General features: G+C 42.3%; 1 long non-coding RNA gene across 5 annotated transcripts in view; it reads left to right on the top strand.

Moving 5' to 3' along the window:
* The first annotated feature begins 11,687 nt into the window (after window positions 1-11,687).
* Window positions 11,688-27,151, top strand: part of LOC128851986 (uncharacterized) — a 58,690-nt gene continuing 43,226 nt past the window's right edge. For 4 of the 5 annotated variants that reach the window (XR_008449568.1, XR_008449570.1, XR_008449567.1 and 1 more), the window contains exons 1-2: window positions 21,950-22,168; window positions 26,231-26,353. This is a non-coding gene — a long non-coding RNA (uncharacterized LOC128851986). Of the gene's footprint in view, window positions 11,818-20,436; window positions 20,546-21,949; window positions 22,169-26,230; window positions 26,354-27,151 lie in introns of those variants that run through there. The other variant, XR_008449569.1, reaches the window with a different exon arrangement.

The following is a 27,151-nucleotide window of genomic DNA, read 5'->3' as shown; positions in this document are numbered from 1 at the left end:
CACAATGTGTTGTGGACCAGAGGATTCATAAAAGTGCCCCAGAAGACATGGAAGCTCCTGTGGACGTCTAATGAGGAATGCTGAGCCTGGCAAAACTGTGAGGTTACAAGAACTTGAGGCATCTGTCCTCTCAGATAACATTGTAAAAAGTAGGTACTGTTGGTGGCCAATTAACATAGATCTAATTGCAGAATTCACATATTAGAAAATCCTTTGGGGTCTTAAAGTGGTTTCAGAGCATAGATGATGAAGATGGTAGACACATTTGCCCAACATACTGGCCAAGAGCCTGAAATGGAAATAGAAATTTCAGTGATGCTCACCACACAGATAAACCCTAGTGTTGTTTTGTGTTACTGGAGGGATTCAGTGTGTTGCTGTCACTTTTTACCATTTTGCTAGAGGAAAGGAAGGAAAAGCAAGGCTGTACATATTGAGGAAGCCAGCCATCAGAGGATCCTGAGGACAGACCTGTTCAGCTGTCACTGCTGGCAAACAAAACATCCCACTGAATTGCAAAGGCTTGTGGAAGGAATAAGAAAATAAAATTAGTTCAGTGACAAGTAGTATTGAGTCTGTCTTAGCTGTGTCAGGAGGGAGGTTGGTCTAGTGCTGGGTTCTGCCTCAGCTCCTCTAGGAGACTGACATTCCTAATGGAAGAGACAACAGGTTATTTGACGTATTACTCTAAGCCTTAAACCCATCATTCTCTTGTGTGGTGTCAGAGAAGAAATTAAGGGGTAGAAGAAATGGAGGAGCAGATCTGCAGGAGATCATACAGGGCCCTTTACTTTGCTAGTGGAGCTTGATGATAGCTGTTAGTAACCATGAAAGATTTAAATTTAATTCCATACCCACGTACATTGTCACCATTCAAATTAAAACAGCTATCCCACAGTGACATGAGACATCACAGGTCTTTAAAAATACATGGTAATTAAAACTATTAGAAAAATTAAGCATTTTTACAACATCCGTTTCCCAGTTCTCCAGTGGGATTGTGGTGTTGGTAATTTAAAATTGGGGAGGGGGAGGGTGGAAGGAAGGACCACATATCTTGGAAAGTTAATTTGGGGCTGAAGTGACGGAATCGATTCTGCGTTATGAAAATTGTCAACAGCTGCAGCTGATGGAAGCAGAAACAGCTCTGGCCCACTTGTCATACAACTGTCCATATGGAAACACTTATTTGGGAAGAAGTAATTGAGGGCCTTAATATGAAACTCATTTTAGATTTGCCTCTGAATCAAAAGGTCCTTCTCCTTCAAGATTAAGATTTTATATTAAATATTAACACAATCAAAATTCTGCTGAGTGTTTATAGTGAGAAGCCATAGGGAAAGTGTTTGCAGGAGGATGTGCAGACAGGGCAGGGTGCTCCTGACCTCATAGGAGGCAGTTGGACCTTTGCAGGGCTGAGACCTCAGCCACAAAGTCAATCTGGCTCAAATAGTTTGAAAATGAAAAATCAGTTTCAGCACAAAGAATGAAAGAAAATGTGTTCTCCCTTTCAGAGGTTTGCAATTAAAAGAAAGCATTTTGGGGATGAGCAGTTTGCACTGCTGAAACCTCCATGCGCGTATCGTTTTGCATAGAGTCAGCGAAGAGTTTTATCTGTGTCAGGATTCAATCTCCTTTCCTCCTTCTCCTTCTTTGACAAATAGGAATTGTAAATAATTTTAGACTGTGGATTGCCTAAGTCAGTGACTGCCTTTTAAGACAAAGAGTCTTTAAGTGCAGTAATGTAATCTGTACAGTAATTTGAAGTTCTGAATAACAGATACCAGTTATGATTTTATTTCAGGGTATTTCAGGCCAGAGTAGCCTAGATACTGGCAAATTCAAAAAAGTAAATTTCCACCCCTGCCTAGTTTTAGGGGTGTAGTTTGATCTAGATGGGGTCCATCTTCCTCTGTAGATGCTTTTTGCCTACCAAATGCTCCCTGTGCGAGGGTGTTCCTCTGTCTTTCAGGTGCTGGAATGGTGCCATGTGTGGTGCCACCACTTTCCTGCCTGCCCCCTCTCTCCTTAAACCCAGGCATAGGCAGGGAGGACGATGTGCTCAAAAATCCGAAGCAAAGGGCAAAAAAATCCAACTGTCTGCCTTGCACCTGGAGCAGAGCCAGGCTTTCGGGTATGTAGAGCAAGGGGTACACGCAAGTATTTATTTATTGACTGAGAAATAACGCAGTGCATCTCTGACTTGCTATCGGTTTCCAAATCTGATCTAAATAAACTCTTCCAGTGCATAAATGCAGAGAAAATGTCATTTACCATATGTTTATTACTAAAACTTGGCTCTTACTTGCATCAAAGTAGTTTTCACACGCAGGCTGTTTGTTATAAAACCTCAGCAAAGCAGGTATAATTAGCATTAGTGCTTGAGGAGGAAAACTGGGGCTGAGAACAGAAAAAATAATTTCATTGCTGCTGAAGAAGGAGACAGTGCAGGGATCTGGATAAGAAACAGCCTTTCCTAGCTTCACTTTTTCTTCATGCAGATGACTAGATTTGCATCTTCTATTAATTTTTATAACAATTGGACAAATAGTACCTTGCTCATTTCTTAAAGTGCTTAAAATGCTTGTAAGACTAGCTTAAAAACATTCAAATAAATGGTTTTCCTACCTGAATGGCAATAACTACCTTGCAAGGAAGATATATGATGAGTTACTGTATGCCATTTTGCATACAATTAACTTTTATCAACAAGAACATGAAACACTTTCTGAATGCTTCATTTATACGAGCTTTATAAATGATCCACTCTTGTACTGCTGGCATAAGTTGCTCTAATGAAGTCATGCAAAGAGCATCGGAGAGATAAGCAACTAGCACAAGGTGGTTTTGTATGATACTTTTCCAACTATTTAGATATTATCACTAAGATTATCAAGTACTCAGAGATTTTGGACTTTCAAACAATTTTTGAGAGCTCTAAGGAGGCAAAGATAACTGAACTTTTCCTTTTTTTTCACTTCAGTGTTTATACATCAGCAAATCAAATTGTAGGCTGATTTTGATATTTTCTGGGCTGTAAAACAGACCTTTAAAAGATTAAATTATGTGCAGGTATCCCCTTTTGGTTAAATTTATGATAAAGATGAATTTGAAATTTAATTTGAGAGTGGCAAAAGTAAAATTAAAAAAAAAAAAAGTTCTTTCTCCTAAGATGTTGAATTTTATTTTTCTTTCCTTTTAGAAAACTGCTTTATGCAGTTTTCCAGCAAATCCAGAGATTGATTCTCTCAGCAGAGCATAATTATGCATGCAAAGCCTTTGTTTTTAAATTTCATTAAATATTACTTTTAATTTACCTTCTCCTATTGTAAATAAATGCCTTCAAGTACTTCTTTAGTAGGAGGGTGAGAGAGAGAGGCTGGGTAAAAGATCAGTGAAAAAGTACTTTCAGAGAACCGCACTGCCTCTCCTCTGGGAAGCTTTGTTTGCCCTGGGTGTTTCATCTGCCATCACTGTTTTTGCTACTCACAAGTCTGTGTTTACCCTGGTCTTCTAGCTCAGAAGTCTCATAGAGTTTTCTCTCCAACTTCCAAGCACTGTACCACTTGGTCTGAAAGTCTTTTTCCTCCCCAAACTTTTTCCAACATGAGAACTTCTCTGCCACCCTCCATACTGCATTTCTAAAGCACCTCCTAAATTCAAGATCTGCTTTTCTGGATGTCCGGCATGAGACATCACGTTGCCTAATTTCAAGGAGGATCTGGCATTTTTAACTTCCAGGCTTTCTTAGTTTCACAGGCCTTGACTGCTATTCCACATAGCTGATTCCAGATCCCTTCCTGGTGGGAACCCCAGACTTCCATCCATCTCTCTGTTTACCCGGTCCATAAAGATGTTGGTTCCTTACATGACTTCTCATGATCTCAAAAGTCCTTCCTTCACCCACAGCTGAGCCCTTCCAGTCAGTTCATGCAATGGCCCCATCGAACTGAGATGGGACTTGGTGAGGAGCTCCTCAATACCTCATATTGCCACTTTCCCCATCTTCAACTGAAAAATGCACTGGTTGACCACAAGGGATCTCTCTGCACCTTATGGCAATGTGTAAGCAAAGTTTATGGGTATGCTGAGTAAAGCATATAGAAGCACGTCTAATTTTTAGGGATGCTAAAAATGCTAGTGGAATAGAAGGAAATCAGTTAAAGGCGGCTCTGTAAAAGCCTAGAAACAGCAGCGGGAGCAACAGAAAGGAAAATGAAATGTTGGCCTCCTAGTAATTACTTTTAATTTTACAAAGAAATTACCTTTTCTATGTAATCCACTAAAGTAATTGGTTTTGAGGGAGCAAGATGAGGTGAGATAAAATAGAATAATCCTCCAGATATCATACATCCTGTTTAGAGGTACTCGAATGTGATGTAAAATAAGCAAATGTCATCTGCTGCACCTACTGTAGCTGTCCCTCAAACATCAGCATGCGTTCAGGGAATTGGAGCTCCTGGTCTTCGGATTAAAAGCATCTACCTGTGTGATTCAATGCCTACCTGATGATATAGTTATGTCTTTTGAAGTTACTGTCATGTATTGACTGCTCCTGTTGAATCTAGTGGGATGGCTCTTCAAATCATACACAGATGGACGAAAGGTATTGCAGGTTGGGGTTAATTGGTAGGTGCTGCAAATGCAGAAGATGACACAGTTGGTGTGAGAGATACCACGTACACAACATCACTCAGCCAGGCATTTCCCTGGGTCTTAGTACAATATCACAGACAAATTAAACCAATTTTTCTACTCCCTGAGTTGTGCTGGAAGCTGGAAGGTTATGGGTAAATGTTAGGAATATTACACAGGCTGCTACTGTAATTTGGTGGTAGAACATACTATTTTAACAACCCTTCTGGTATTAACTCTTCCACAAAAGCATTTTTGGTACATCCAAAGAGATACTTGTACCTTCAAAGAAAGGACATTACCAGTCTTATTTTCATCATGATGCAAAAAAAAAAAAAAAAAAAAAAAGAAAAAAACAAACCCGGATAAATTATTTTTTTGTTAATTTCATCTCCCTGTCATTTTGCATATGTCTTCTGGGAATTTTTCTGCAGGCTAGAAATAAATGTACGTTAAGGAATAAAAACAAGCAGTGTGTATGGCTTTCACTGCAAATGGCTCTGACATTTTTAGGGATAGTCCATTGCTATGGTTGGTTTCCTCGTGGCACTTTATGGGCTGGGTTATCTTTGGTTTGGGCTATTCTTGCAATTACATGGAAGAGCATGGAGCTGTCCCATGATGTGAACATTGTCTGCCCCAAATATTTCTGCAAACAAGGAAAATCAGTGTTGCTGGATGTGTCCCACAGAGAGAGGGTTATGTCTGGGCTGTGCAGACTGACTCTCCTGGGCAGGCAGAGTGATGAGTGGGCAGCTGATGCCTCTCTGTCCCTGCTTCAGACACATTTCTGCAGAGGCAGCTGAGGTTATTCATCATCCCTGTTCCCTTCCTTCCACCTTCTTGAATGCTGTTTTTTTTGGGTTTCTCTCTTCTCTCTTCTCTTCTCTTCTCTTCTCTTCTCTTCTCTTCTCTTCTCTTCTCTTCTCTTCTCTTCTCTTCTCTTCTCTTCTCTTCTCTTCTCTTCTCTTCTCTTCTCTTCTCTTCTCTTCTCTTCTCTTCTCTTCTCTTCTCTTCTCTTCTCTGAAAGTGGCAAAGCTTTCAGTGACACCTTGGTGTCGCTTCAAGTGAGCAGTTAGCAGGTAAAAATACCCTAAATGCAGGGGGAGGCACCTGGGATATGGGTAGTGCTGTCAGAACAGAGGGAGGTAATGGAAAATCATAGGGCAAAGACCATTAAATCCTTTCCTTTGTGTCAGACCCTGGGAGGCAATAGGGCTGCTCCGCTTTCACCTGTGCAGCCACTTCCTTTCTTGCTGCTTCAGGTCATGAGCAGGGGCGACCTGCATGGGCTGTATCTCAAGGGTGGGGTTTGCAGGATGTTTATACCCACCTACCTGCAGCTCTGGCACAATGCTAGACCAAGCTCCCCACCCCTCAGCCATCACCATCCCCATGTGCAACAAGGATGGGGAAGGAAGGAAAGAGGGAATTTAGAAAAAGCATGAACCTTTAAACTTCAACAGAAGTGTCAGTTTAAATATTGTATCTTTTTTTAATCACTTTAAAAATCACAGCTCAGGAATGAACCAGGGAATAAAACCCCAATCCAGAAAATAATTAGTTCTCCACATAAACCCACTGGAACTATTACAGGAGATGGGCTGATTTCAGGATGGCACTCCATGGAAATTAGAGTTTTATTCAGTCTCAAAGGGGAGGAATTGAAAGACGTGGAAAATGTTTTTTAAAAACGCATCTTGTGATAAGAATTGGGAGTTTGGGAGCAACGCAATTGCTTTTCTTGAGAAATTGGCTACTATTTCTGTAAGTGTAAGCTGTAATTGGTGAAATAGTGCTGGATTTGGCCAGTGCAGATGAGGCTGCAGTATCTGCCCACAGTGTGCTCTCCTGAGGTGGTTTTCTTCTCCTGGCTGTGGCCAATGTGGCTGAGCTGATGGACTGTCCTCAGTCAGGCCTTGGTGAGATATTTTCATCTCTTGGGAAGTGCTTTTTTGATTATTCATCAAGATGGTAGGATGGGAGTAAAGTAAATCCTGCCACCGTGGGACAACATTTCTCCAAGCAACAAAGTTGTTTAGAAAGGAAAATGAAATAAGAACAGGTTACAGATGATGCATTGAAGTACAAATCTCTGTTGACTCAAACATGCAGGGATGAAACAACAATCTTACATCACCATGGTCAAAGAAAAAGAAAGTTGAAAACAAACTAGAAATTAGGTCAGGCAGGAGCAGGGTAAAGGCCATGAAAATAAGACCTAACAACAGCCCTGTAGTAGGCATGAATGAATGGAGATGACAGTGAACTGAATGGGATTAATTAGAAATGTAACTTTGCATACAAGTAGGTTATTTGTTTGAAATGCTGGATACACACATTTAAGCTTATTTCAGTTGCCATAACAACTAGACACAAGCATCACATAATCTTTCATTGCATTATTTTGGATATGATTACATTATTTTACAACTTTGGTTGCTAGGAGAGCAGAGTACCTTTCTGCGCACTTCAAACAATTTTCACTTTGCAGAGATATCAGCTTCTTGTGGCTGGCCTCTGAGAGAGCTTATAGAATCATTAGCAAGGCAAGAAACCAAATTATACATGTAGGATCGAGTTGCTCTGGGAAAACTCCACAAGAGGATGTCTGGGATTTTCTCCTGCTGCAGAGTTGGCAAGGGTGGTTCTTGTCAGAGAAGAGCTGGGAGGCAATGGGGGGGCAGTCTAGAGGACAGCTTTGGAGGGAGCTTTATTTGAGAGGTAACTTAAGCTGAGGAGCCTCTTGTGCTTTTGTTTTGATGAGTTTCTATTACAGAGTACAAGTTGTATTTCACGCTATCAGATTCCTTTGCTGGAAAGGCTAATTAATGTGGTGTTATAGCTCTAAAGTTGTTTCTAACAGAAAAGCATAAGCTGATTTCCAATCACTGAACCACACTTTTGCCCACAGACTAATCTAATAGCAAAGATAGCAGATAAGCTGAGGGGCAGCTGGCTGCCCTTGTGCTTTACAACACCAGGGCATTGCAGAAAAGGAGTTGCTATTTAGGGTATAACAATGGGCGGTTTTGGGGATGCACCACCCAGCAGAAAGCAGTGGCAGGCAAGTCTAACTGTGATGGTTTGTGTGTGGGAGATGGTTGTGCATCACAGTGAGGAGGTGGTGTTCTGGCACACAGCCTTAGAGAGAGATTGGGGGGCAGTGTTGATGGCTTGTGACTGCAACTCCAGACAAGGGGAATACAGAAGAGAACACAATTTCCTTCAAATACCAACTGCTGAAGAAAGCAGCACCAGGAGAGAGGGGCCACAGCTGGAGGGAGGTGTTCCTCTGCCTGGAAAAAGGACCAGCAACACTTCCTTGCCTCTGATAGCTCTCTAATGCTTAGCAGCTTTTGGAGGAAAAGGCATTAAAGGTCTGTGTGTGGACTGTGGTTACAATGGGTGATATGGAGGTCTGAAATGAACAGGAAGACAAGAACACTGAAACATTTTTGAAGTATGTTTAAAAGCCAGGAGCTGTTAGCAGGGGCAGGGCTTTCCTCTTCTCTTTGCTTTTAGATTTATTTATTACTACAGGGGCTCTCTGGGAAGATTTTGTTCTTAAACCACACCTGTTAGTGTGAAACAAGAAAATTAGTTTGAGGTTTTTCCCCTCAATCTTCTTCCCCTCTGTGCCTTTAATTGAGATTGCAATTAAAACAAAAGCCAAGTTGCCCAAGAAGCAAAAAAGAAATTCACGGAGTCGCCTAAATATCAGCCTCATTTTCTTTTTCTTTAGTCTTCTCCTTTGAGAGCTACAGTGACTGGACAATATGGGAAGCCATGCCAAACTGGGAATTTGAAAAACAGCATGCACATCTTACAATGAAAACATGGAAGTGGTGCATTTGTCGCTTCTTGTGACAGCCATGCTTCTCCTCAGAGGCACAGAGGGACAGAGATTGCGAACACAGACCTGTGGGAAGAGGGATTTAATCTCCCAGACTACACTCCACTTGACAAAGCTGCCGAACTAACATTTCTCAGCAGTACAGGACCCTCCTCCCTCTGCTACAAAATGTCAGGCTTTGGCACCTGTGAAGTACCTCACTGCTCTTAAATGACAGCCTGGCTCTCCGAAGTGTCACCAGTGATCTAGTCCCCAATTAACGGTGCAGGTTTGTGGGTTTCTGACACTATTCTCAAGCTCCTGTGGGCTGCTGCAGCCTACAAGACAGGGATTGTTTCTCCTTTGCAAGACTCAAAGGAGAGGAAGGGAAAAAAACTGGGAAGGAAAAGCTATGGTTTCATTATTCCATGCTAGCAGGATGACAGAATACATTTCCTCTAATACAAAAATGTGTCACTTGAGAAAAGATCCTGCTGTCTGATCAAGCTCTCCATTAGTTATTTTTGCATGTGCATGCACAAATCCAGCAGCTAAGCCTACAGCACTGCTGTATGTTGGAAACCAGAAAATGCTGCAGGGTGTTTCTAAAGAATAGCAATTTGGAGGTTGTGGGTGGTTTGTGGGTGTAATAAAAAAGGCTGCATACTGAGGCATCTGAGTTAGGCTTCTCTTTAAGCTGCTTACATTCTCTATTAAGACTGTTAAGAACTGATTCTGCCATCCTTATCCTCACCTACTAGTTTGGTCCTGTGAGCAATTCATTTAAGTGCCACTCCTTTTATCCAGGACCCTACCGCAGCAGCTGAACTCTGGTGTGGCTGAGCGCAAGTGGAAAAACACTCAGCTTTACCACACGTACCAGTGCTCCCCAGCAGCTTTTTAGCAGCTGCTGAAAGCTGAGATCAGTCGGACACCAAACCATAGCTCATGGGCACCGTGCTGCCTGTGTCATTCCTCCACACCACTCACCATCCTCGAGGCCACCACAGTCAGTCTCAATGCAGGCTACAAACCAGACAGTTGTTCCACCAATTCACGCCATCCCCCTTCCTGCCTACTGAAGCATCGACTCAATGACCTTCCACTCCCAAGGTGTTCTCCTGGCTCCCACCCGTGGTGGTCAGCCACAGCCACCACCATCTCAGGACCCTCAGCAGCTCTTATCTTCCTGGTGTTTTTTTTCTTGTTGTTGTTTTATTTTGGGGGGTTTCTTTGTTAGTTTGGGGATATGGTTTTGCAGAACTCCCTCCTCTTCCACCTGAGGCTCCTTGCTCTTGAACAGCTTGGGGAAGACAGCAGGATGTTTTCTGAGCTCCTTTAACTTCATGGAGGCAGACCGATGCCAGGTTGCTGGCTCCTTCCCCTTGGGCAGCCCGCTCGCTGCACAGACAGCTGATTCCAGCCTTTCCTAATCTGCTTGATGAGTTACTGCGGAAAGAAAAAAAAAAAATCAGCCTTTGTGCTCCCTCGAGCTAACGTTTTTCCTGGCTTTTACTGCAGTAATAGCACGCTTTATAGCCCCCACGCTCCCACTATGCATCAGCACTGGAGCGGTGCAGAAGCCAGCGCAGCCCAAACCGTTATTTCAAGAGCACGCCTAGAAAGTTCCCCAGGTCGTTTATAGCCCTTATTTTGCTAATGGAAAGTTAATCATTAGCCTGAAACTGTGCAAAAATGTTAGGGGAAAGAATCACAAGACCACGGGAAGAACTCTAATGCGTTTCCTAGTATGTCTCTCTCATTTGCCTTTGCAAACCATGGCTCTAAACACCTCGGGGTGAAATGTGTCTGAGCATTTCAACACCTAGCAAACATTAACTACCTCAGAGCAGGCTTGAACAAGCAGACTTGGGGGTTTGCCTTTGTGCCACAGCCTGCAAAGTCAGAAACCCAAGGTCTGTGGAAGTAGTCACTTATAAGTTCTGCCCTTTGTTTCTGTAATTTTGTGAAAGATCAGCAGGGGAATGTAGTAACTCCATAAAACCACTCACAACACCTGAGGACTTTCCAATGCTCAAACAGTATTATTTCATTAAACTTTTTTTCTGTCCTCTCAAGGTAATTATGGCATTGTTATGTCCTGCTTTTAGAAATAGGGAAATTAGGGATTCTCAGAGTGATGCAGAGCCAAATGAGTCGCAACGTCCATCAGTTCTCTGCAGACCCTCTCATCGCCACCCAGCACTTCTGACCCGTGGTTCAGAGGAGCCCAAGTGCATCCTCTAGCTAAGGAAGCTAAATACGCTGTTAGCTGAGCTGTTTGTGAAAAGAGGCAGAAAAGAATGAGTCTGTGTGTAATAACACTGAACAGTTTTCTTTCTGAAATCTGTTTTTCCTGTTCAGAAATGATATTGTGTTGACTGCCCACTGGAAGCAAACACAGTCACATAAGGAGGCCGAACAGGTAGGTTTACTTATAAATGTGCTTTTTCTTAATTCCTTCAGGCCCTTCTCTAGCACTCATTACTGTCATCCTTTGTCAGGAAACAGTGGATAATAGGGATGGACTTCATCAATTCATACTGGTTTTAGTGATTTACTTGGTCAAAGAAAGCATGAAAACAATTCTGCAAATACATGAAATCTCCTTGGTGGACAAAGGGGACTAAACCTGTGGATCACATCTGATAATGTATTTGTTCTGCAGTAAAAAACAAAGTCTGTTTGCATCCTCTTTTTTTCCGAGTGATGTTTTCTAAAACGGGAGTGATACTCAGCTGGTTAAAAATGCATATGGCAAAGAAAGAGAAAAATAATGTTCTGGTGTTTATGTAGAACCAGCAAGTGGAGAGTGTGGAAGTGCTACATGCCTGTTGGTAAATCATCTGTGAGGTTAGGGGAGGTTTTAGGGTGTTTTTTAGAGAATATAATCTGGCCACCCATAGAGAACAAACTCAAACCCTGGTGGGTGGGCTTGTTTACACCACAGCAATGCAGCTGTGCTCTTTAGGGAGCAGCATCCCATAAGAATATAGCCCACAAAGCAAACCAGTCTGGCCTCTTTCCTTCCTCAAATTTGAACCTCCTGAACAAGAAGGGGAAAAATATGGAAAGAAGGAAGTGTATCACAGACAGGGTATTCCATATATTTGATGTCCAGAGCCACAGGCTGGCATACATCTCAAACTGTGGGTGGTGGTGCTCCCACCCACAGCAGTCATGTTTCAGCCCCTGTTTTGTAGTCACGTCCCCGCCCGTAACTCCCCCTGTGTGTGTGCAGTGAGATGTTTGTCAGAGAAACAGCCCAGCCTCATCATCCTCACCAGCTCCCTCAAGCAACCAGTTTTTCTCTCTGCAGCGACATGCAATGAAGAACAGTGGCTTCGGTATGTTTGTCTTTCAGCTTGCTTGCTTTACTGATTTAGTATAAATTACACTGATTTCTAGCAAACTCAAATGCTTACAAAATTAATGAGGCAAAAGAAGAGTGCTATACGTAAACGCCAGGGAGCAAACTGTGCTTCTGCCTTTATGGTTGTATTTTACTGTATTAGAAAAGCTCCCTTTGAGGTACAAACTTCTCCATGCTGTACAAGTTTTAAGACCCTAATAAAAATAAGATTGAATACAATGGCGAAGAACTAGACACTTAAACAAACTGAAGCCAAGCACATACTCACAAAAGTGTAATTATCTCCTCCACACCGCTGCGCTCCTGTCTCTCTGGTGAGTCATGCAAGGTGGCTTGAGAGCAATTGTCTTATTCTCTTGCTGGATTTCATGGCAGCCTCCCCTGATAGGACTTCAAAGAAACAATTAACGGGAAGCTTATCCCTGAGAAGGTTTTAATTGCTGCTGAGCACTGGGCACTTTCACTGTTCTAACTCGATGGTGCCTCTCCCAGGCCAGGATAACATGGTTAGGTACAGATGCATGGGCCATTGCCTGTGTCCTGAGCCAGGCAAAGTGGAACCAGCTGCAATTCAGAAGCTGCATTAACTTGTGTCCCAGCCCTATAAACTACCTAATTTGTTAGCCAGCTATTTTTCAGGGCTACGACTAGTTTCTCATGTGATCTGAAAGTTCGGAGGTAGTGCTTGTGCTCCAGTGCTCTGTGTATCTTCACACTTGCTGCTGGAAACTTCAGTGTCTTTCTGCAACACATCATCTGCCTGTACAAAACTCTAATAAACATGTTAAGTACCTGTTGGTTCATCCCTGTCACCAGAAGCCCCCCTCCTGCTAGGGAACACTCCATAATGTACTCTTTCTATAGGTCATGAACACCTATATTGAGGGAGCCTTTGTCTTAGACTTAAGCAGTAAAGCAGTAAATGCCTTCCCTCCCTTTTAAGATCAGAACAAATCATGATAACAGAAGCCATTTCTCTGACAGAGGCGTGGCAAAATCTACAAGAAGCCTCTCGAAAGAAGTCCCTAAGAGGCAGGCAGCCCAGGTGTGCTGGCCCTGGGAGTGAACTGGCTGACAAGGTACACCAGCATGGGAAAATATCTCCTGGTTCATAGCTTTAGCTCATTTTCCAGTTGCTGCAGTGCTGGCTGAAGGAAATGCTGCCTCTCACACACCATGACTGCCACCTCGAATGCAGGAGATCAGGCAGGTCTTCTCAAAGCTTTTTCCATTCAAAGGAGCCAAAGTAGCAAGTGCTGCTGAGCAGAGTGATCAGCTGGTGGTGAGAGATGCTGACAGGCTGTGACTCTGGGAGCGCCATAGTCTCTTGCAGGGGTCAGAATGGAGCATAGTAGCTGTGGGATGTCCCAGGCTATGTGGATGAACTGAATAAGCTCTGATGACTGTGAGACTGGTTTTCAGCTGAGAAATGTGCCAGGCCCAAGGTAGCTCTTTACACTCTTCTTCAGCATTGGCAAAAAGGCGCTTGGATCAAGTAGGGCTTGCATCTAAAGCAGCCTGGTTTTGGCAAAGCGTAGCTACTCTTTAACTATCTTCTCCTTCTCCTGATTTTCTAGAGATTTTTGGGTTTTATTTTATGGTAGGGTGTCAATGTTACTGTACAGGTGGTGCACTTACCTCTGAATTTCATTTGTATCATAATTGCATCCCAGAGGAAAAGCTGAGTGTACTATAGACAGATACAAGATCACAGATGGTCCTTCAGGTCTGCCCTGCGCTCTGGCAGAAACAGGGTTGTGTGGGTGCACTGTCACCCCCAAGAACCCCCATTGTCCCTCCCCTCTGATCACAGTTCCAAGCTGTTCTGCTTGAAGATACCTGACTGCATTTCTGGCACATGGAACAAGCCCAGGGGGAGGCAGGTGCTTTAGACTGAGACTAGGTAGTTACACTATGCAGATATATGAGCTGCTCAAATGCTACCAGAGGTTTCCTACAGACTTTTTGTTACTGTCTGACCTGTTGCCTGGATTCAGCCACGAGGAGAGTTTGCAAATGTGGGTGGTGGCTGCTGATTCAGGCCTCCTTGGATTTAGGTTGAGCCGAGATGTTCAGTTCTTCTAGCAGATCTATGCCCAGGTGTCCTGAAACAGAGAACCTTTAACTAATCAGCTTGGGCGGTATTAATTGCTGTGCTGTTACAGCTGCAGCTGACTGGAGGCAAACATGTCCACTTTCTGCCCTAGAGATGGTTTCCAGTGTCTGTGCAGATTGCTGCAGTAGAGAAAAATTTGCTGTGGCAAAAAAAAAAAAAAAAAAAATCTATCAAAAGTACCAGTGCAACAAAGGGGAGGGAATATTACTTCGGGTTTGATGGACTTGCTTTGGCAAGAGGTAGTTAGCCAGCCAGAAGGTAAGTGAGCTGCAGGGGAGCAAGCTGCATGCGCACTCCAGGCTGAAGGACGCTTGTCTCACCCCTCTTTGTTATATTTAAGCCTTTTTTTTTTAAAAAAAAAAAAAAGTGATGCATTTAGTAATTGGCTTTGGGAGGCCCTGTGCTGTTAGGGGGCTGTGCTCTCTTGTGGTGGCATCAGTTTTGCTTGGGGGGGTCAGGACTACAGTAGCATACGTGCACAGAGCTTGCTGCCACAGTTGTCTTCTAGGTGCAAAGTAACCTGTGAGTGCCGCTTTTGGCACGTTTTCCTTTCCCTTCCCTGCGATTGCAAAACCACAACAAGTGGTGCATTTCAGAAAGGTTCATTTTGGCCTAATGGTTTCTTAATCCTTGGCAGGTTAAGGAGTTCAGGGGGTGGGGTCAACGAGCTGACACTATATGAGCAGCAGATAGCTCTGTCCTCAATACCTCAAAGTACTCTAAATTAATGCTGATAAAGCTGGCAGCCTATGCTAATCCTCAACTAAATGCATGAAAACTGATTAATAAAACAAAGCTTCAAGCTCCAGCAGCTCCTGCATTCAGGTCATTGACCCTATTTTAAGGAAGAGGCTTTTATGCTCATACGTGTTTCCCCTACCCAGAGTAGGAAGGCAGAAATGACAACCAGAACCACATGCTCGGCTCTGGCATGGCATGGCTTCTCCCAGGCTCTTCTCTTCCAGATGAAAAAAAAATTGCCATTACATATTCTTTCTACTAAATTCTCTACTTATGTCCTATTAAATGCTTCCCGATGTGTTGTACTAATGTTCTCATTATTTAGTTGTGACAGAAGAATATTTTTTGTTTCCAGGAGAGCAAAAGCCTTATTTTCTAACCATGTTTATCTCACTTGGGAGGTTATTCTAAACACAGTGCTATTAAGGCTGCATAAGTTTAAGCCAGGAGTGGTTTATGACAAGCTTAAAGTGCATCTCTAATTTGTTTATACTGGTGAATTAGGCAGGAACATATTATTTCTGCTTATTATTTCTTCTGGACACAATGCGAGGGCTCGGCTATATTGAATTCAGCTAAAGTTAATGAAATATTCAGTCCAAGAAGCAGAGATCTGTGCCCTAATGATCTGCCCTCAATAGGAGGGCAATGGGAGTCCTTCCACTAATGCCTTAAATGTGTCTTTCTGCTGCCACTGTGGTCTCACACCCACAGAACAGCAAGGAAACAATAAGTAGCTGTAGGTTTGCTGTACTGCAAGGCCAGCACGGTTGTCACTCACCCTTTAAGAACTACCCTCATGGTTGACCGCTTTGCTGTGATTAAGCTGCAAAGAATTCAGAGACCCCACCAGCCTCGGTGCTGGGATTTGCCCTCATCCTTTTAAGAGGGCTGTTATTACCGTCGTGCTTTTTGCCAGGACAAAATTGGCCAAAATATTGTGGGCTGCTTTCCCATCCCAAACAATTCAAGTTTGGAATGGGAAACACGTCAGTGTGGGCTCCCTTCATCCACTCCTTGGCTCTCACCCATGTTTGTCTCCCCTGGGGCCAACTGGAGCTGCAAGAAGACGTAGCACAGGGGAATCTCTACAGGTTAAACACAGAAATTTGCTGGCCGGAGCTTATCCCAGATGAAGGCCAAGTCTGTCGTCATAAGCTGTTGTCTCAGCAGAGATGCCCTACCTTCTTAAAATGTACGAAGGCACACGTTATTCCTGAACTGCTATGAGCATGGGAATTCAGTCATTTTCTTCAGCCTTTGCACGGATCTGTAAGCTGCGATTTGCATTCCGTGCAAAGCCCTCTGAGCACAAAGACTTGCACCAACTGCTAATGCTTGTTCCTGCTGCAGAGCGAAGAGTCCATTTACAAGCAGTAAACGCACAGAAATCATTTATCTCCTATGCAGTTTAGAGATGCCACTTCACATCCTCGGCTCTGCTTTCCAAGTGCACTCTTGCTTCAGTGTGAAACCCGTGACAGAAAATTGGGTTTTGCAGAAGTATAAGGTGTTCAAAACATTCATTGTTTCTGTCTCACTTGAAAAACAGCTCCTTCTAAGCCCCAAGATATATTAAAATCCTTCCCCTGTCACTTCCCCCAAATTTAGCTACAATAGGAATGAAATTCAGTGGAAGTTGCCAGTACCAGATCATCTTTGTCAAGAGATGGCAACAAATCATTATGGAGCAAGTTATATTTAATCAGCGTTTTTCAGAGACTCATAGGCTGTTTCCCCACCCCATCTTCTCTCTCACTAAAGTAAAATTAAGTTTGTTTCGAAAATGGATAAACCTTCTTCATTTGCCTAGCGTGGTTTTGACAGGGCAGCCTGAGCTAAAATAAGGCTGTGCTGGTCGTGAGCTTGAACAAAGAAAAATGAGAGACATGAGAGGTCTGTGCAAGGCAGGGAGCACATCTCCCTCCGATGCTGCATATAGCTCCTCCTCCTCTCTCCCTGGTTGCTGGAGAGTTCACACTGTGCCACTGTACATGGGGACCAGCATGTTGCTCTGTCAGAAATAAGATCTAAATTAAGATGGAGGAGGTGGTGAGTTTCTAGCTGAGGAGAGGAACAGAAAGATTTGCCTCTAAGAGGAACATAAGCAGCCGGGTTCTGTAGAAGGACTGCAGGACTTGCTAGACGTTTCTTTTTTGAAACCTACAAAATCTGAAAAGCAAATTAATAGACTCTTTGAGTCATTCTGTGAAACCCGTAGCAAGCTGTGAATATTTACTCAGTGGCTAAACTTCTGTATAAATTGTTTGGGATGTTTTTCCCTCATGGGGAGGGAAAAAGAGAGAGCGGGAAGCTAAAATCTTAGAAAGGCTAATACTGAAAGAGAGACTCTCTGCTGGAGTTGAATTTCATTCTTCTCCAGCATTTCATAAAAGCCCATTAATAGCTTCAGTCCCAGAAGTTTTTAAGTGGGGCGCTCTATGTCATGCAGCAGGTTTGTGCCGGACAGCTGTGCAGAGTGTTAAAGATCATCTTACAGATCTGATATCTGGCGCAAGGCGTACAATAACAATGACTTACATCTGTGCATGTGTGCTACAGCCACTGGGAAAATCAGGGTGGTGAGAAAAGGGCACCTGGGTAAAGAAAAATTGAGTGATTAATGAGTGTGTTTTCTCTGTTTCATGCTACTTCAGACCACATCGTCACTGTAATATTTGGGCTATTTTATCAGATCAAAATAATCCTGCTGACATCATATCAATTTTGCTAGAATGAGAAATAATCAGATATGGTACTGAGTCCCAGAGAAGGATGTCCTTTTATTTTCTTGTGATACCAAAACAGGGACAGGGGCTAGCCCCATTCCTCTCTCGGTTGCTTTCATCCTCTCTGTCTCTATGCCGTTCTTCACTTTCAGGAAATCAGGCTTATCTGAGGTCACTAAAGCATCTTTATGTAGAGCTCTCACAGTGGATAAGCTGCTCTCATTCTGTCATTCCTTTCCCGAGACCTTTCTTCCATTTTAAATTCTCTACAGGACCAAAACATCCTCGTGTTCTTCAGCAGCGCTTTGCATGGTTGTTTTTGGACTAGCACTAACAACAAACCTGTGGTTTTCAAACCCTCCCAAGGGGTCTGGATACTCTTTCACGAGGAATCTGTATTACTTAGGCTCTGAAATATCCCAGCCCCAGACCTCCACAGTATTTTAGGAAATGAAACTGCTCTCTGGAAAAAAAAAAAATCTTTTCTACTGAAGAGACAAAATAACATCTTCCGTCTTCCGTGCTGGGGGCAAATTTCTCCTTGCAGATCAGCCCAACAGATCGCATTTCAGGTTGGGAGCAGCTCAAACATATGGGGAGTGGGGTGGGGACCTCTTTTTAATGCAAAACACGTGTAACCCTACAATGCTGGTGTTAGTGTGGCAAGCCAGCAGTCATATCCTTGAAATTCAAGCTGAATAAGAAATTGGCAACTGGCAATTATTTGAAATGTTTGAACTGGAAAGCTTTAATCTGGTATTTCAGCCTCCAGACCTCCGAGTTCATGCATGGGATTTCTAGTACTTGTTGTCTGATAACGTCTGAACACAGAAAAAAGGCAAAGCCCAGCCATTCTGGTGTGGCAAGGGCACAGAAATTGGAGACAAAACAAGATCAGTTCTTCACTTTTATGCAAGTAAAATTCAAATTTAGTTTAAAAAAAAAAAAGAGCAAGGGTTGGAGAATCTCTGTGTTCTTTTTGTCTCTTTTATTTGTCCCATTATGCTCATTATTCTGCTTTCCTACATGACATCTGTAGGAGTCCAGCTCCTATCCCAGAGGTACAGCAAATCTTTCCTGGCATGATACGGAAGCATAGTATTGGAGGATTCTTTAAGCAAGGTGAAACTGGTTCAGTTTTAAATAAGTCTGAGGAATAATGCTGTTCAGTTAACATGAAATACTTTTGTCCTTTAGTGTCCATATCTTTGTCCCTTTCTCACATATTATTATAGCATTTTTGTACTTATGTAAGTCTCACCCTTACACATGAAAAAAATCTAGTAAAAAATACATTTTATTCTACTTGTATCCTTCAACTTACTCTAATAAGAAGTATTAATATCATGAACATTATATACTAAATGTTCAAGCAATCAGTATGAAATGCCACTTTAGTGTAGGTAATTGGGTCCAGCTCACTGACAACCACGGTGGTGGCTGCTGAGAACCTGAGGGCTAAAGGATGCTTTGCTCACCATGCCTATCCCTTTCAAAGATCTCCTGCTGTTCCACAGGGGTCTAGGAAGGAGAAGGGTTTCCCTGTTTAGTTTTAGGAGAATATAATGAGTTCAGGGCCAGTGCTTTCCAACTAAGGCTTTACTAGTATTAAAAAATTTAACCACAGTGTCCATTACAGCTAGGAAATACACACATTTTTTTCCAAAAATCCAGCTGAGCCTTAAATTGGAACAACCAACATGTTTGCATTTGAGGGAAAGGACAAAAAAAAAAAAAAAAAAGCATAATTATTGCAAGAAAATACTGTCTTGGCAATGCTCTCATCTGCTGGGAAACTCAGCTTCTGAAAAGCCCCAGAGCCACTTTGTGCAGAGGAGATGCTGCCGTGCTGATGCGCTATGGCTTGTAGAGAAACAAGTTCAAGAGAGAAGTCTTCAAATTACTCTGAGTCTTGTTTTAAGAAAACCAAAAACAGCCTCAGGTATTTCTGCAACAAAAGGACGGAAGTTATAGGAAAGGTGGGAGTTGGGTGAGATGAGAGCTATGAAATGCATTTATTTCAGTCTTGTGAAGTACCATAGCATATTGAAGCACTTCAGCAAAAATCAAGAGAGATGGATTTTGACACAAATGTGTCTTCTGAATCAGCTAGATGCATGTCTCCCTGCCGACATTATTCATAGGTGAACTTTGAGAAGTGCTAGCCTCATCAAAATGAAAAACTGGATCACTTCTTCCCACTGCCAGACAAGCTAAGCTCTGAAGGAAAATATATCATTAGGTGCAGGAATATGAACTTTGATTTTATAGGACTGGATGGACCTCCAGATATGAGCTAATGATTTTTTTTTTTCCTGAGAATCAGTGTAGCTCTACAAGGAAAATGTAATTTTGTGTTACTGAAATATAATAAATTTCTCATTTCTTCCTATTTCACACAGGGCCTAACTTTACCAGCTACTGCTGCAAAAAATAATTCAAGTGTTCACAACTGAAAATTTAAATGGAGTTTGAGGTGCCATAATCCATCAGCACATTCAGCTTTTTTTTTTGCATACTGTGCAGGAGGCTTATCTAGAGTAGAAGCAGAACTTCTTTTCTAACACCACTGGGATCCATCATGCTGTTGTAAAGCTAAGTTATATCGAACAAACAAACTACACTGTTCTGAGTGGTGTCAGGCAAAACTTTCAACTCATTATTTTTTTCCTTCCAGTTTTCTAAATGGGTATTAGAACTGGGGAGTTACCACCAAATGTAACCTACAACTACACTGGACAAAATGCTGTTGCAGTTCTTGAGCAGTGCAGAGAGATGTTACAGTGGGAAAGAAGATGAGGTGGGGAACTGGGAAGATGGAGATCAACTCATGCTGAGCTTGAACAGCTCATGATAGTACAGCTACTACAGCTACTCTGGCCTGAGGGAATTGCCACCTACATGAAAGGAAAATGTGCTCTATCTTCACCTTTCTGTATTATATTGGGATGTTGGCAAGATTTATCTCTGTTTGTCCACGCTTACAACACTTTATTTTATTTTTCAGATGTTTCTGTGGAAAGATTATAATAAAAAGAGAAAAATGAAGAACTATAGGACTGTCTTTTACACACGGTTCTCGGACACAGAAAGGAATATATCTGAAAATTGTTAAGGTAAATATTCAGTCTGCAAAATAACTTATTTTGCCTTGTATCATTCCCTAAATATTTAAATTTGATTCAAACCCCACAAAATCATGCTTTGATGTTTTGCAGAAGAAGGTTTTTAAGATTCTCTGCTCTGATACTCACATCCAGAGTGGACTCGTAAGTAGGTAGTGTTTATACAAACAACCCAGTTTCTTGACTAGCTGTTGCCCATCGGGTGCATTCCGACCACTGGCAAGGCTCTGGCGCACACCCTCACAGTCAAGCCTGGACCCTGAGTCCAATATTTAGGGAACTTCAGGCTCTTTCACCAAACCTAAAGAAAAACGATCTTAATTGTTGATACCAATGATCCTCTGTTCCTTCAAAACCCCATCTAGGACTGATCCCCCATCGTCCCTGCCTTTGCTGACGCTTGTGGTAAAGAAGAAAAACATTTTTCTATTGACATCAGTGAGGCAAGGAGTGGGCCCAGCTTTATTCATACACACACATTAAGCTTAATTAGAAACTATTTTCTTCTAAGAGCAGTCATTTGAATTTCTTGATGTTGCAAAGAGTTTCGAAGGCATGGGGGTGTTTCAGGTAGGAGGAGGCAAATAATGTGTGGAATTAGAAAAAAAATTGGGCCTTGGATCAGGGTAGTTTTGTAATGTTCTTTAATCAAAGGCTATTTGCATGTTCTTCAGATTTTTCAGAAGTGTTTTTCATCCTGTTCAGGATAAATTTGACCATAATCTGTCTGAATCTATTTTCTAATTGGAGTTAGGTTGAGCCAGAATCACCTTGCGTTAGAAAAGGTACCAAGGCTCACAAGGAGCAACTGCCTTGTGCTGAAACTCACTTTCTTTTAGATGTCCTCTTTTAGCCCTGCCATGAACCTTTTGCATTGTGTTCTTTCAGTCCCATTGCCAGGGAAATAGTTAGTTATTACTGTTGTAAAAACGAGGTTTTCACCTGAGTTAATTAGTAGAGCCTGTGTCTGTAGCCTGCTTACCACTTGACTGCTGGGATTTATGAAGGAGCTATTAACTGTTTGCCTTGTGTGTGCAGTTAGATGGAATTACTGCAGATTACAGCCCGTGTGTGACAGTTTAATGGCAGTGGTAAAATGCAGTTGAAGTCAGAGATTTCATGAGAGCTGTCCCAATTCGTGCCCTAATGACATGCTCGGGAGTTTGCATTGGTAAATACCCTCACGGCTTGCATGACGTGCGAAACAGAACTAGGGGCTGAAAGTCAATCTCTGACCACAGGAATGTCCTAGGCATTAATAAAAAGCCCCTCCTTATTGCAACCAATAACATCCAATCTCTCCCTGTGTGAAGGTTGCAACTAAGATGACCTTCAAGACCTAAGTCCTTTAAAAGCAGCTACTGTTTGTTTGAGAAGTACAAACATAGAGTGGAGTGTTTCTTAGGCTGCAGCCTTTCTCTGGGACATATAAAGGCCTTTCAAAGAAACCATACATCACACTACTGTGGCCATTGCAGCTGGTGGAGCACAGGAGAGATTGGGAGCATTGACCAAGTGCAAGCACTGTTCTTTGTTAAAGGTCGGAGAGAGATTTTCTGCAAGTTAACGGCTTCAAGCATCATTAGACTCTTCAAAGCAAATGAAGAAAGGCAGGTATGCATACATAACCACCTTGTAGAGGCAAGCTGCACTGACTGCTGTTTCTGAAATTGGGGATAGGTGTGGCAGGAGGAGCTGATCTCCTGGTAGACTGGAGCTGCCTAAAAATGCTGTCTGATGGCAGCGATGGGGAACCTGGAGGGATAATGAAAAGAGGGATATATGTAGTAGGGACTCACCGAAGCACTCCAGTGCCCACTACTTTATCGGATCCTGATGCAGTCCTTCCTTCTGCTGCTTAATTCATTCTGATTACTTTAGCTGACAAAAACTGAGTAAAGCTGTCACTGCTGGCAGTGAAGATTAAGATGTGCTGTGTTACTCTTGTTTATTTTCCTTTTGATTTTGAGGATAATGCAGTACTGAGAAACACAGCCGACATCACAGCCCCCTGTTTTGCCATGGCTGTTCCTTGGCTTTTCTTAGCCAAGCGGGGAGGAGGAGGAGGAGTGGATTGGGTGGCACAAGGAGCTGCCTACCCCGTGAGCTCTCTGTCCCTGAGGACGGGATGTTCAAACAAGCTGCTGTAGGCAATTCACTTCACGCAGCTTATCAAGTGGAAAAATACTGCTTCAGACTCCGGGGTGGAGGCTACCTTTTGTCAGCTAGAAAAAATGATGGTGTTATTTAGCATTAACACACTGGGTGCAAGGTCTTCTTTAAGAGCAATGGAGCCCTAGGGGAAAGGAGTGCCACTGGGGATGTCTGGGAAGGTCTTAAGGGGTGTGAATATTTCAAGGGGAAGAGGTTCACCTGGAGCAAAACATCGTTATTTTACAGTGCTGGGGCTGTGAGCCAGAGCCACCTTTCTTTGCTGTCTGCCATCATCTTGTACTCAATATTGTGGCTCTGATTATAAAAAATTGCTAATCCGTTACTGGATATTTTAACAGCTGAGCAGCAGTTGCTCGGCTTATGCAGTCTCATCATTTGCTTGTAAATACTCTTTGTTAGGAATTTCATGTCAAAATGTAGTTCTTCCATGATCAGGCTTATACGAAGGAAGAGTTCTGTTGTTCCAGAAAGGAAAGTGCAAAGGAAATCTTTCATTTGCCAAGGGGTTAGCACAGACTGAAACATGCACATTTGTAGCTCAGAACCAGTTCAGTGAGTTCAGCAATGACACGCGCAACCTTCAAAATGCTTTTGGGTGATGCATATTATGTGCCCAGCTTACCCCCACTGCAGCTACACAAACCATGCCATACCTGCCCATCATAAAGTGCTGTCTGGCCAGTCGATCTGTATCCTGCAGTCCCACGAGCGCTCCCATTTTTGGGGGTGAGGGGCTGGGAAGCTTCCTGGTGAAAACAAACCTGCTCTAAGTTTCTTATATCTGTAGGCTAAGCCACACCATAGGAAATACATTTTACATGGGAAGCTCCACTGTGGGACAGGATGCAAAGAACGTGGAAACCACAACTCATGGAGGCACTGTTAAGCCATGCATAAATACTGTTTAACTTCAAAGGAAGCCAAAGCAACATATTTTGATTTGCTTCAACATACGCAGATAAAACATTTTGTTTCAGTCAAAATTAACATGTTGAAAAAAACTGTCAATGTCGCATTAGAATTTATGTTTTAAAGTAATTTTAATCCAAAACACTAAAATTCTCTTTTGCATAGGAATTCAGATTTTTACTCAGGTGTGACTGTAACCATTGATGATCGGTTTGAGATATAAAAAATACTGCTTGTCATAATGTAGTATTGGTGACTAATTACAGTTCTACCTTTTTTCATTATAAATTTGATGCTTTTATAGTATATTAATTCTCCCCCACTGCCAGTGGCTCTGAAGTTAACATGTCCAATAAAAAAAAAATACATTCAGAACCGTAACACTTTCTAAGTCTTTTGAACACTTAATTTTAATACCTCAGGACATTAAAAAGAACACAGTATCTTTGAAGCAATTTGTTACTATCAGCAAAACATTAATTATTCAGCTTCATAAACATCAATTCATGGGATATATACTAACTGCAATATGTAGCTAGACACCCTTCTAATTGCTCACAAACCACAGGAATTTGTAGCTTGGAATATAGAGGATGTAAACCTGATTTGTAAGTCATGTTACAGTGGACAACTTTTAAATCAGGAGAGATTATTTAGTGCTATTTTCTGGCTGAAAACAGTGACCAGGTTATGAGCTAACTGTGATTTTTTGGCTTGCCCTAATGTCGTCTTCTGGCTTGACTCAGAATTGTTCCTTTCCTCCTGACAACTTATTAGACTGTATTTTTTTTGTTATGTTTTTGTATAACTGCTAGTTGAGAAAGGGCGCAATCGCTCCATTATAGGGCTTCTGGCCCAAGGGGAAGCTGAGCATGATTGCAGCTTTAATATGAGATCTTATTATAATAAGGGTTTTGTAATCAAGAGCCCATTATAGATAGGGCTTTTTTTTCAAGATACAGTTTAAAATGACCAGGTTTCAAAGAAGCTTAAAAAGCAACGTTGAGGTCATTTGCTAGAATTGTGTTTTGGATAATATTAATATCATAATACTCTTGGCAGAGTGAAAAACTGGCTGGATGGTCAAGCCCAGAGAGCTGCGGTGAACAGTTAAATCCAGTTGGCAGCTGGTCACAAGTGCTGTTCCCCAGGGCTCAGTGCCAGGGCCAGTCCTGTTTAATCTCTTTATCAACGATCTGGATGGAGGGGATTCAGTGCTCCCTCAGTCAGTTTGCAGATGACACCAAATTGGGCAGGGACATCAATCTGCTTGAGTACAGGGAGGCTCTTCAAAGGGATCTGGACAGACTGGATTGATGGGCTGAGGCCAGCGCAATGGGGTTCAACAAAGCCAAGTTTTGAGTCCTGCACTTGGGGCCACAACCCCATGCAACGTTACAGGCTTGGGGATGAACGTCTGGAAAAAAGCTTTAGGGTGCTGGCTGACACCAGAACGTGAGCCAGCAGTGTGCCCAGGTGGCCAAGAAGGCCAGTGGCATCCTGGCTTGTATCAGAAATGGTGGGGCCAGGAGAACTACGGGTGGTTGTGCCCCTGCACTCCATGCTAGTGAGGCCACACCTTGAATACTGTGTTCAGGTTTGGGTCCCTCACTACAGGAAAGACATTGAGGTGCTGGAGCGTGTCCAGAGAAGGGCAATGAAGCTGGTGAAGGGTCTGGAGCACGAGTCTCATGAGAAGCGGCTGAGGAGTGTGTTGAGTTCTCTGCTGTGGCAGCCTGTGATTAGAGGGAGTGGAGTTTCCTTCTTGCACAGCTGAGAAATCAGGGAAAAGCAGGGCTCTTCACACAGAGTGATCCAGTTACTTGCTGTGTAGCATGTTCGTGACTAAGTAACCACTTCTGCTGATGCTGCAGTCCCAGGGAGAACCCAAAACCCCAGCTGGCAATCAGTGTGTGAATTGATGTAGGTATTTCTTTTACTCTTTTTTTTCTTTCTTTTACTCTTTTTTTTCTTTTGTGCCACAAAACCAAATAATTGGATGCTGTGGACAGCTGCTTGATCCAGAGGCTGTACTTTATTCCTCCCAATAAAGAGAACAATGAATCCTGCCCCCCCTTTATTTTTTTAAGCAGTCATTGAGCAGCTCAGTGAGAAGGTCTGAGTCCTCCATGCAGTAGTACAGAATTTATTCTGCTGGAAAATTTGCTGTTCCTAAGATCTGTGAATATAGGTTTAAAAATCATCAAATCAGTGCTTTTTACCCAATACACTGAGAATAACAAAATTTTACGTTCTCTTACTGATGAGCAAATTCATGCAGAGAAGATAAGGGCGTTGTCTAGGTAGTGGTGCAGAGCAAAGCTCCATGGGCAACTTTGCTTTCCCAGAAATAACTTTGCTCTCTAAAGATATTAATAAACAAATTACTAATTCCAGTGATATTTACTTGATTTTACTACTGATGCTTATCATGAAAACCTTGATTCAAAGATTAATTGTGAGTCTAAACAGGGGAAAAAAAAAACCTGAATGTTTCTAAACTGACTCAATGTTTGGTTAAGGCCAACTAGTCAGTTTTATATATCGCTATCGAGAAATTCTTAAACTGATTTATAGTCTTGGCTCCTCTAGGACTTCGAGAACTGGAAAATTCAGAAGTTGATGCTTACTGCTGAAGTTGGCCTGCTGAGTTACTGAACTTTGACGAAGATGGCAATGGGAGAGCGTATTGTTTATCATCTTCTCACTTGAGGGGTAATGAAGGAGGTTTTATAACAGAAGACAAACTTACAAGTAGGAGTTTAAAATCAGGCATGAAAATGCAGTCATTCTCAAACAGTTTATAAAAATGCAAAATTGAGGGATGATAACCTGAGTGTAGGTTGGACAGATTCTTTAGCCTAGAAAAAGGAACATTTTCAGATTGGTGAGGGTCATCCAGAATAAAATTTCTGAAAAAAACTAGTGGAAAGAACAAGAATGTAGTAAGAAAGGAGGATGTCAGTAAAGTTCAGAGAGAAGGGCCATTTAAGTAGCATTTATGTTTATATATCAGATGAGGTATAGAAGATTCATTGGACAAAAATTACTCCTTTGATACGGTTTTTCCAAATTCAGAAAACATAGATGAACATAGTAATTGTTCCATCCAAGCAGCACAGAACAGATGTCAGCCAACTGTCTTAGCTGAGGAGTCCAACAGTGCTGTTTCCAGATCAAGAAGGAAATGAGAAAATAAGCCTGAGTTGTATGGAGGAGTTGTACCTGACAGTCAATTCTTTCAAATCTTACTTTAAATTTGAGTTTTCCATAGGAAAATATCCCAGACATGAGGATTTCCAATCTATTTTAAGTGGCAGAGAGTTAGTCTGTTGTGGAGGTTTTGGAAATCTTCTGTTTCTCAGAAGGTAGATCTAATGATCATTGTACTCATAAGGGATGTGGGTATAAGTGCGTATGGGATTATCTTGTGTCTTTTTTCAATATCTTTCCAACTGGCAATTGCTAGCTCTCTGGTGCATCTCTCCACTTCTTTAATTTCATTTAATTTCT

The sequence above is a fragment of the Cuculus canorus genome, chromosome 4 (assembly GCF_017976375.1).
Source record: "Cuculus canorus isolate bCucCan1 chromosome 4, bCucCan1.pri, whole genome shotgun sequence".
In the NCBI taxonomy this organism is placed as follows: domain Eukaryota; kingdom Metazoa; phylum Chordata; class Aves; order Cuculiformes; family Cuculidae; genus Cuculus; species Cuculus canorus.
The sequence above is the reverse complement of the archived record's forward strand: the minus strand, read 5'-3'. Positions and strand labels throughout refer to the sequence as shown.